The sequence below is a fragment of the Rhinopithecus bieti genome, unplaced genomic scaffold, assembly GCF_001698545.2.
Source record: "Rhinopithecus bieti isolate Rb0 unplaced genomic scaffold, ASM169854v2 scaffold_61428, whole genome shotgun sequence".
NCBI lineage: Eukaryota > Metazoa > Chordata > Mammalia > Primates > Cercopithecidae > Rhinopithecus > Rhinopithecus bieti.
Genome location: NW_016823144.1, coordinates 9,360 through 17,715, shown reverse-complemented (window position 1 = coordinate 17,715; position 8,356 = coordinate 9,360). Strand labels below are relative to the sequence as shown.

The 8,356-nt window shown below is 39.4% G+C and overlaps 1 pseudogene across 1 annotated transcript; it reads right to left on the bottom strand.

Annotated features, from left to right (window-relative positions):
* Nucleotides 1–4,705: 4,705 nt before the first annotated feature.
* LOC108521478 (ras-related protein Rab-11A pseudogene) lies at nucleotides 4,706–5,700 on the bottom strand (annotated as a pseudogene). Its single transcript, XR_001883201.1, has one exon. The product of XR_001883201.1 is annotated as a ras-related protein Rab-11A pseudogene (transcript).
* Nucleotides 5,701–8,356: the final 2,656 nt, after the last annotated feature.

The following is an 8,356-nucleotide window of genomic DNA, read 5'->3' as shown; positions in this document are numbered from 1 at the left end:
ACACACACACACACACACACACACACACACACACACACAAACCAGAAAATATTGCTTATTGCTGAATTAAGTAGTATAAGTAATTGTTTATTTGGTAACTTAAAAATTTTCCTGTGGTTAATTATTATTAATATTGTGTTTTCCTTGGTGTTCTGTATGCTGATTAATTCCTTTCCAGATCTACAACTGAACTGTAAACACTTATTTTATACTTTGTCAAATGTATAAAATCCATTATTTCAATTCGCCCATTACTATCCCCTGGGGCCTCCCTCCTGGAACCTCTGTCTCTGGTTCCATCCTAGACCTATCCTTCCCTGGGCTTCTGTATAGCGATTCCCTGGGAGTTTTGTTCACCATCATCCTGAGAATTCCCCTTTCCTCTCTTGTGTTGGATTCATTGTGTTTTGGACCCCAAGTTGCTCTCTTTCTGGTCTGTTTCATCTTTTTGAGGATCATATCCTCAGGTGATTTCCAAGAGAGTCACAGAGATAATTTTAAAATACATTTTGTTTGGCATGTTTGAATATTTCCTTTTTTATTTTTACACTTAATTACTGGTTTGCCTGGTTGTTGATTTTAATTTTTCCTCAGACTTTTAAAGGCTTTGTTCGACTGTCTTCTAAGATGGAGTGTAGCTTTCAAAAGTCTGTTGCTATTCTACCGTTAGTTCGTTTCGTGTGTGGCTAGTTTTTTTTCCCTCTGGCAGCTTTTGGGTTCATCTTTCTCTCTTTAGTCCCCTAAAAGGTCATGATGTGGCAGGTATTATTTCATCCTTCTCATCGCATACTTTGTGTGCTCTGTCTGGGCACTTTCTTCACTTTGGAGGACAACTTTTTTTAGTATTATTTCCCTAATGACTTTCTCTTTTCCATTTTTTTTTCCTGTTTTCTTGAAAGTTATTGATTGGATATTGGACTTCTTGAAGTCGAATTTTCTCAGGGTTTTTCTTCCTTGTTTTATTTTTACATTTTATTGTCATTTCTGTTAGATTTCCAACTTAAAGAATCTTGAGTTTGAAAATTTCTCTGCCTGTTGCATTGTCTTTGTTACCTCTTGGTCCCCCTTCAATTTGTGTTAGTTTCTGTTTTTCACATTGGAAGTTTCCATCCCCACAGCCTGGTGATTCCTAGCTTGACTTTGTATCTAAGGATGAGGAGCTGGTTAGAAGGTTGCAAAGTGGATGGGTCTTAACTGACTAGTGGCTTTTATTACAGCATGATCAGAGTGGAAACTGCTTTGTTTCGGGAGACCCAGGCTCCTTTCATCTTGTTGCTTTTTCATCTACCAGCCTCAGCTGCCTCTGCCTGTGGCCGGAGTCCGGGAGGCATGTCTGATTCTTCACCTCAGTGCAGAAGTGACACCCAGTGCCAGTGACTCCTCCTCCCCCTCACCCCTGCTCATATGCAGACGCTTATGCATGAGGGCCGAGCACACACCCACTGAGGCAGGGTCAGTGTTCCCTTTTCCTCACTTCCATCCCCTCTCTGGCAAGGAGGTCGCTTTTTGAAGAGAAAATGATCTTTTTCATGAACTTCTCTACATTTAATGAGGGCTGCCCAGAGTCCCTGGGTCCCCTCTGATCTGTTCCTGATCTCCTCCCCCTCTTTTGAACATTTACCCATGTCTCTACCCAGTTCTCCATTGTTTCTGAGCTTTTGTGAGAAAAGCCTGGACGTCCTTTTGTAGACATAAGTAGTCAGCAGAAAACACCTTTTCTCCCACATAAGGAACCAGCTAGTCAGAGGACAATACCTTCATCTTCCGCTTTTCTGTTCTCTGTTATCTTCTTTGGTCATTGGAGGTTCAGAGTTTTTCTTTGATACCTGACTTTTTTAAGCTGCTTTATGTCTAGATATGTTCAAGAAGCCCTGAGGGCCTGGAAGATTAGTCTGTATGTCAAAGCCCTTTTTAATTTTGCTTGATGTCCCCTTTTACATCTGAAGTGAATCGTCATCACTAACACAGTTAATCTTCCTACCGTCTCTTCCCATGATCCAACCAAGTTACCTATGAAGTGCTCAGTATTCTTAGGCTCTGTAGCAGAATGGAAGAGCGTTTTGTATTAATTTTCCACTCTTCCACTGCCCTCCACCTGTTTTAAGGAAAGGTTGAATTTCTTAAATTTCATGCCAGTTTTGCTTCCATTGTTTTACATGATATTTTCTTATTCTTTATTTTCAAAAAATCAAGCATTTACTGCTCATATAGGCTGGATTTTTGGCTGAAAACATGTCTTAAATAGGCTGTGAATTCTACCATCTCAAACTTTTCCAGCTATATATATATATTTTTAATATACTATTAACTTGGCCTGCTAACACATCTTTAATCAAACCCATTTGATCTAACAGTTGTGTATGAATATTTAAAAGATAAGCATTTTTATTTAGTATGCATAAATTGATGAAAGTTATTGGTTGGCAATATTGGTATCTTTTCTCCAAAATTTTCCTCTTTTTATGTCTTCATTCTCTCAGCAAATAACACTTCTGTCTACTCTAATGTCCAGTCTGACCTCTAAGAGATAGCTATGACTTTCCTCTTTCCTCTGTAATCCAAGGAGACACAAAATCCTATTAATACTGTCCCGTTTCAGAATATCTCTGGCGTCCTTCCACTTCTCTGCCAGCGCATCACCCTGGGATGACTCTGCATCAGCGAATGTGGCTCTGCTCCCCACCAGTCTTGCTCCCAGGCTGCTCTGCACACTCTTGTCAGTGTAGTCTTAACATTTGAGGAACTGTGACCGAGGACAGTGCAGCTGGAGAACAGAGTGTGGGTAGGAGGAAGAATAGTGAAAGGAGTCGAGGTGTATGCAGGGGCCAGATCCTGCAAGGCATTTTGGATATGTTTTGGTGTTTGGGTTTGACTTTGTAGGCAGTGGGGTACCATTGAAGGGCTGTGTGGATGGAGTGGGATTGGGTCCATTCATTGTTAAATACAACACACTCTGCAGCATAGAGGGAGCTGGCTTTGGGTGGGGGGTGTCGGAGGCTGTAGCAGCCCAGGGGAAGAGGATGGGAGCCTCAGCTGGTATGGCGGTGGTGGGATGGAGGGAAATGGAAAGACTCTGGGATACTAGGAGGCAGAATTGTTGGGGAGGCTCCAGGGGAAGCATTTGTTCAGAGGAGAGTGATATTTCCGGGCAGGAGAAGGAGGAAGCATCTGGGAAGAGGCTGCAGGTGTTGGATAGGTAATTGTTCACCATGGAATGAAGGGCCTGGAGCACACAGTGAAGAGGTCTGCATAGGAGTTGAGGAGTGTGGTGATTGGGTCAGAGCAGAGGCTCACCTGTTCGAACACATGGCCCTGCCTGGTGTGACATGAGGTGTGGTGTGTTTGGCTCCAAGCTTTCAAAAAAGGAATGCCAGCAAAAAAAAAAAAAAAAAAAAATTCAAATTACAGAGCATGCATAAAATACAAAGTAGCAATTTACAAACAGATAATATTATCTTCATAACCAATACACTAAAATAATAAAATGGCTATAGAAGAAAACCAAAATGACTGACTACAGCAATGCCTTCCGTGTGCCCCACACATCATGAGCACTGCAAGAGACAAAAGATTAACTATGAAATATAGTAATCTAAGCAAGCCCACACATACATATTTTAGGGGATTTCCCACCATCCTGAATAGTATCACTGCAGTTGACACACCACTTCCAGGAAACTGCAGAGTAAGTGCTTAATATTATCCACGAGAAAGCAAAACTAAATATTAGTGTGCACATTTCTGAATGAGAAACTAATTGCTTCATTGATTTCAACAATGTAGTGGAAGAAAACTATTTCAGGTCTCTACAATGCCTAAAATGCATTCTATTTAAATTCAAGGTACTATTTCATTTTACATACTAAAAGAATACATGCCTTTAAGTGGTACCACTTGAGCAAAAATTAACCTCTCACTGTATTCTTCAGACATACTGAAACCAAAGATTTAACTGGACTATATTCCATAATATACTGCAAAACTCAAATATTAGCATTGTTAAAATAATTATCCATGCCTGCTGGTGGATATGGTGATAAAACTAGGTTGCATTTCACTTACTGGAAGGTTTTAAGACAAAATTAACACTTCAAAATTTGACACTACCAGCATTAAACCAGTTATTGCCTGAGCAATAAAAGGCCACATAATCTACTGTTTGGAAATTATTATAGATCATTTAAATCTTTTGGGCTGCCTGATCATTGCAACAGAGGCACCTGAGATGGAATTCCACAAGTCCCTCCAGTTCCCAGCCTGCCAGGCAGCACTGTTTAACTTACGGCCCCATAACCATACTACTAATGAAACCGTAACAATCTTTTGTGTTTACTGAGAGAATTCTCCAGAAAAAGTGCCCCCCTCTCTAATCAACTTTGATGCTTACAAAAATTAAAAAACAAAATTTACTCAACTACATAAACCTATTAAGGCATTTTAGAAATTCATGTCCAGATAATGGAAAATTTTCAAGCTCTCAAAATCCTGCTATGTTTATAGGGCAATTCTTATATTTGTGGAAATATACATTGCACTGAGAGAAGAGTGTATTACCGATAAGCTGCTCTGTGGCAAAATGGTAGCTTATTTATAAGGTCTTCTTAGTTTGATTTGATCAAGACCAATAGGTCTGAGCTTCAAGTGATCAAGTTCTATTATGTCCTACATACAGTGACAGGCTTCCATGATAAAAAGTAAACAATAATTGAGGAATCCAAACATTCAGTTTATTAAACTAAGGCTAGTGAAGCCATAGCATGAAAAAAAGCTGCAGTCATTCGGGACAAGTGAATGATTTTATAAAGCTAAAATCAAAAGACTTAGGACATGGAAAAATTCATAAGTATGAAGTAATAAAACACAAAAGTGACACAAGAATTACAAATATATTTAAATCTCAGACCTGGGAAATGGACTATACACAGCCTTCTAGGGGAGAAGAGAAATGCCTTAGATGTTCTGACAGCACCGCACCTTTGGCTTGTTTTCAGTGGTTGGTGGAACATGAATAGGAACCACATTGTTGCTTGGAGACATGTCATTTTCACGTCTGTCTGACATTTGCTTGTGAGAAACAATGCGGTAAATCTCTGTTAAAATTGTCTGAAAAGCAGCTTCTACATTTGTAGAGTCTAGAGCAGAAGTCTCAATGAACGACAAACCATTCTTTTCTGCAAAAGCTCTTGCTTCATCTGTAGGAACTGCCCTGAGATGACACAGATCACTCTTATTGCCCACAAGCATGATAACAATGTTACTATCAGCATGATCTCTCAGTTCTTTCAGCCACCGCTCTACATTTTCGTATGTGAGATGTTTAGCAATGTCATAAACCAATAAGGCACCTACAGCTCCACGATAATATGCTGATGTTATAGCTCGGTATCGCTCTTGCCCTGCTGTGTCCCATATCTGTGCCTTTATTGTTTTTCCATCAACCTGGATGCTTCTTGTTGCAAACTCTACTCCAATGGTGCTCTTGCTTTCCAGATTAAACTCATTTCGAGTAAATCGAGACAGGAGATTACTCTTTCCAACGCCAGAATCTCCAATAAGGACAACTTTAAAGAGGTAGTCGTATTCGTTGTCGCGGGTGCCCATTGCGCGGCCGAGGAGCGAAAGGGCGGGAGCAGCAGTGGTATCTGTGGGACCAGGGGGCGTCGCTGCAGGGGTAACCCGAACGCCGAGCTTCAACTTCAAGTGTCATTTTTTAAAAAACTCATCTTTCTTGTGTTTTAGGTTGTTTTAGACTCTAATCAGAGAATGAGGTGCCTTTACAACCTGATGTTCCAGTGACATAAGACAATGATGTGTAATCTCTGTCACAACATTGAGCTTGTTGATTATCTCCTTCAAATCCCTAGTATGTTTCCTTTAGCTTACTTGACCTGTCAGATTATGAAAGAATTAAAATTTTCCACTGTGATCAGATTTTGTCATGTTCTCTTTGTATTTCTAGAAGTTTTAACTTGGTATTTGACTGTTACATTGGTTGTCCAAAATAAACTTTATTATTTTTGAGACAGTTTCACCCAGGCTGGAGTGCTGTGGCGCATTCTAAGCTTATTGTAGCCTCCGCCTTCCTGGTTCAAAGGGTTCTTGACTCTCAGCCTCCTGAGTAGCTGGGACTACAGTCATGCGCCACCACATGGCTAATTTTTTTTTTTTTTTTTTTTTCCGTAGAGACAGTGTTTCATCATGTTACGCCGGCTGGTCTCGAACTCTTGGCCTCAAGTGATCCACCTGCCTTGGCCTCCCAAAGTGCTGAGATTACAGGCATGAGCCACCGTGCCTGGCCCCAAAAATTTTTATTTGAAGGAATACAATTAGAATTGAGTACATGGAAGGAGATATACTGTGCAACTGAATGGCCATCATATAAATGACTGTCCTTCCCAACCCAAATTATATATAAATTTAATGTCATTCCGATCAGAAGCCTGACAATTTTTTCTTGGGTAGGGGAGCAGGGTTGGGAGACTGGTTCAGATGTTATATGTAAGAATAAGTTGGTAGGAATTACCTTAAAATCTTAAAATAAGAGTAGTTGGGGTGGGGAGCTTTTAAAATCATGTGTTAAAATTACCATAATGCTACAGTAATAAAATAGTGTGATACAAAAAAAAAAAAAAACCCACACACAGAATTAAGTCAGTTGAATGAAATAGAACAGAGTCTAGCGTTGTAAGAAATTAGTATAAGATAAAGGCTGAATTTTGTTTCACTGGTAAAAAGGATGTTTACTTGATAAAATGATTTAATATAATTGGCTAGTTCAAGGAGAACAAAATTAGGGTGAAAGAGCTAAGTGGAAAACGCAGTTAATAATATTAGAAGACATTTTAGGAGACTATAGTTCTGAGGTATGGAAGGCCTTCAGGGACAAGACAGGAAGTGCAGAAGAAATAAAGGAAAATATCAACATATTTAAATACATAAAAGTTTAAAAATTCTTTCTGACAGCACACACCACAAATTATATCAAAATACTCTGTCATTACATATGTGTTAACTTAAAATAATCAAAAGGATCAGAATCTAAAGAGCGTTTATTCAAGCACAAAGTGTGAGGGTGGACCACTCAGGGACACCAACTCCAAAGAAATGAAGTCAGCCTTTGAAGGTAGGGAAGTTTAGGTTTCATTTATATAGGCAGAGACAGAAATTTTTAGCAGGAATACAACATTGTTCATACGAATTGGCACATAGTCACAGCAGTTTGATTGGTTATAGGTGGTATTTCTTTTGGGGAAGGGTACATTTAACTTTTTTTTTTTTTAGCAAAGGGTATAATAATGATGGCTTTTCTATAGTCTGATGTAAGCAAAGTAAAACAACACGGGGAACATTAGTCTATAACAGGGGTTATTAACTACAAAGGTAGGCTCAAACCTTTAATGCTGCCGTTGTTTCTCGCTAGCAGCAAGTGGCTTTGTCTTCTGCTCTGTGGGGAACATGGAAACTCCACAAAGTACTTGCCACTAAATATGCAGTCTTCCTCCTCTTTTGCCAAGGCAAACAGGCCACCTGTGCTGGGTCGCAGCCCTACCTGTCTCCTTCTGGATACTCCCTATGTGGATTATCCCTGCTGGCCATTGCCTCTCTTCCTCTTTTCCTCATTCATACATCACAAGAGTAAATACAGGGCCTTTGATGCCTATACCATCTGGTTCTTTGTTTCCTCTCTGACCTCTCTGTGATATACCTATACTTAGAGAAAAAGAAGGAAGAATATATTTGGGTAGAATAATGAGAAAGCATCATGAGCTAAAACGAGTAAGAAGACCTCAAGAGTAAAGATGCAGAACATGATGAAATAAACCTAAACAAAGCCTTATGTCCCCTACCCAGACTTCGGGGACAGTAGGGAACATATTTCACTCTTATCTGAGCAAATGAAGGTTAATTGTTAGAACTACCGGATTATACCATCATAATTTCTTACATAGAGTTATAAGCCTGATTGTCATACTTTAATATTTGTGTTCTATTCCAGTTTTTGAAAACAAAGGAAACATAAAACTTCATCTATAAACTGGTATTCCTCAAGTGTATTCTGCAGAAAAGTAGCTTGGGGATGGGATTTGGGAAATATGAAATTAAATCTTTAATGTGTGGAAGTACCTTGTGAATTTCTAGGAGCAGGTAGACAGTGTGGGGTTTTCCATCCTCATGATCATGGATCCCTTTCCTTGCACATCTTTCTCACCCTTTTTCCTAACGTATGTCACTGTCCCAAGGAAAGCAGTTTGAGAAATGTTGAAGGACATAAATATGAGGTTATAAAGAAAAAAGAGAAATCAGGTTGTATGATGTACAGTAATATGACTAGCAAGAATTTTTTATTCCCTTTCAG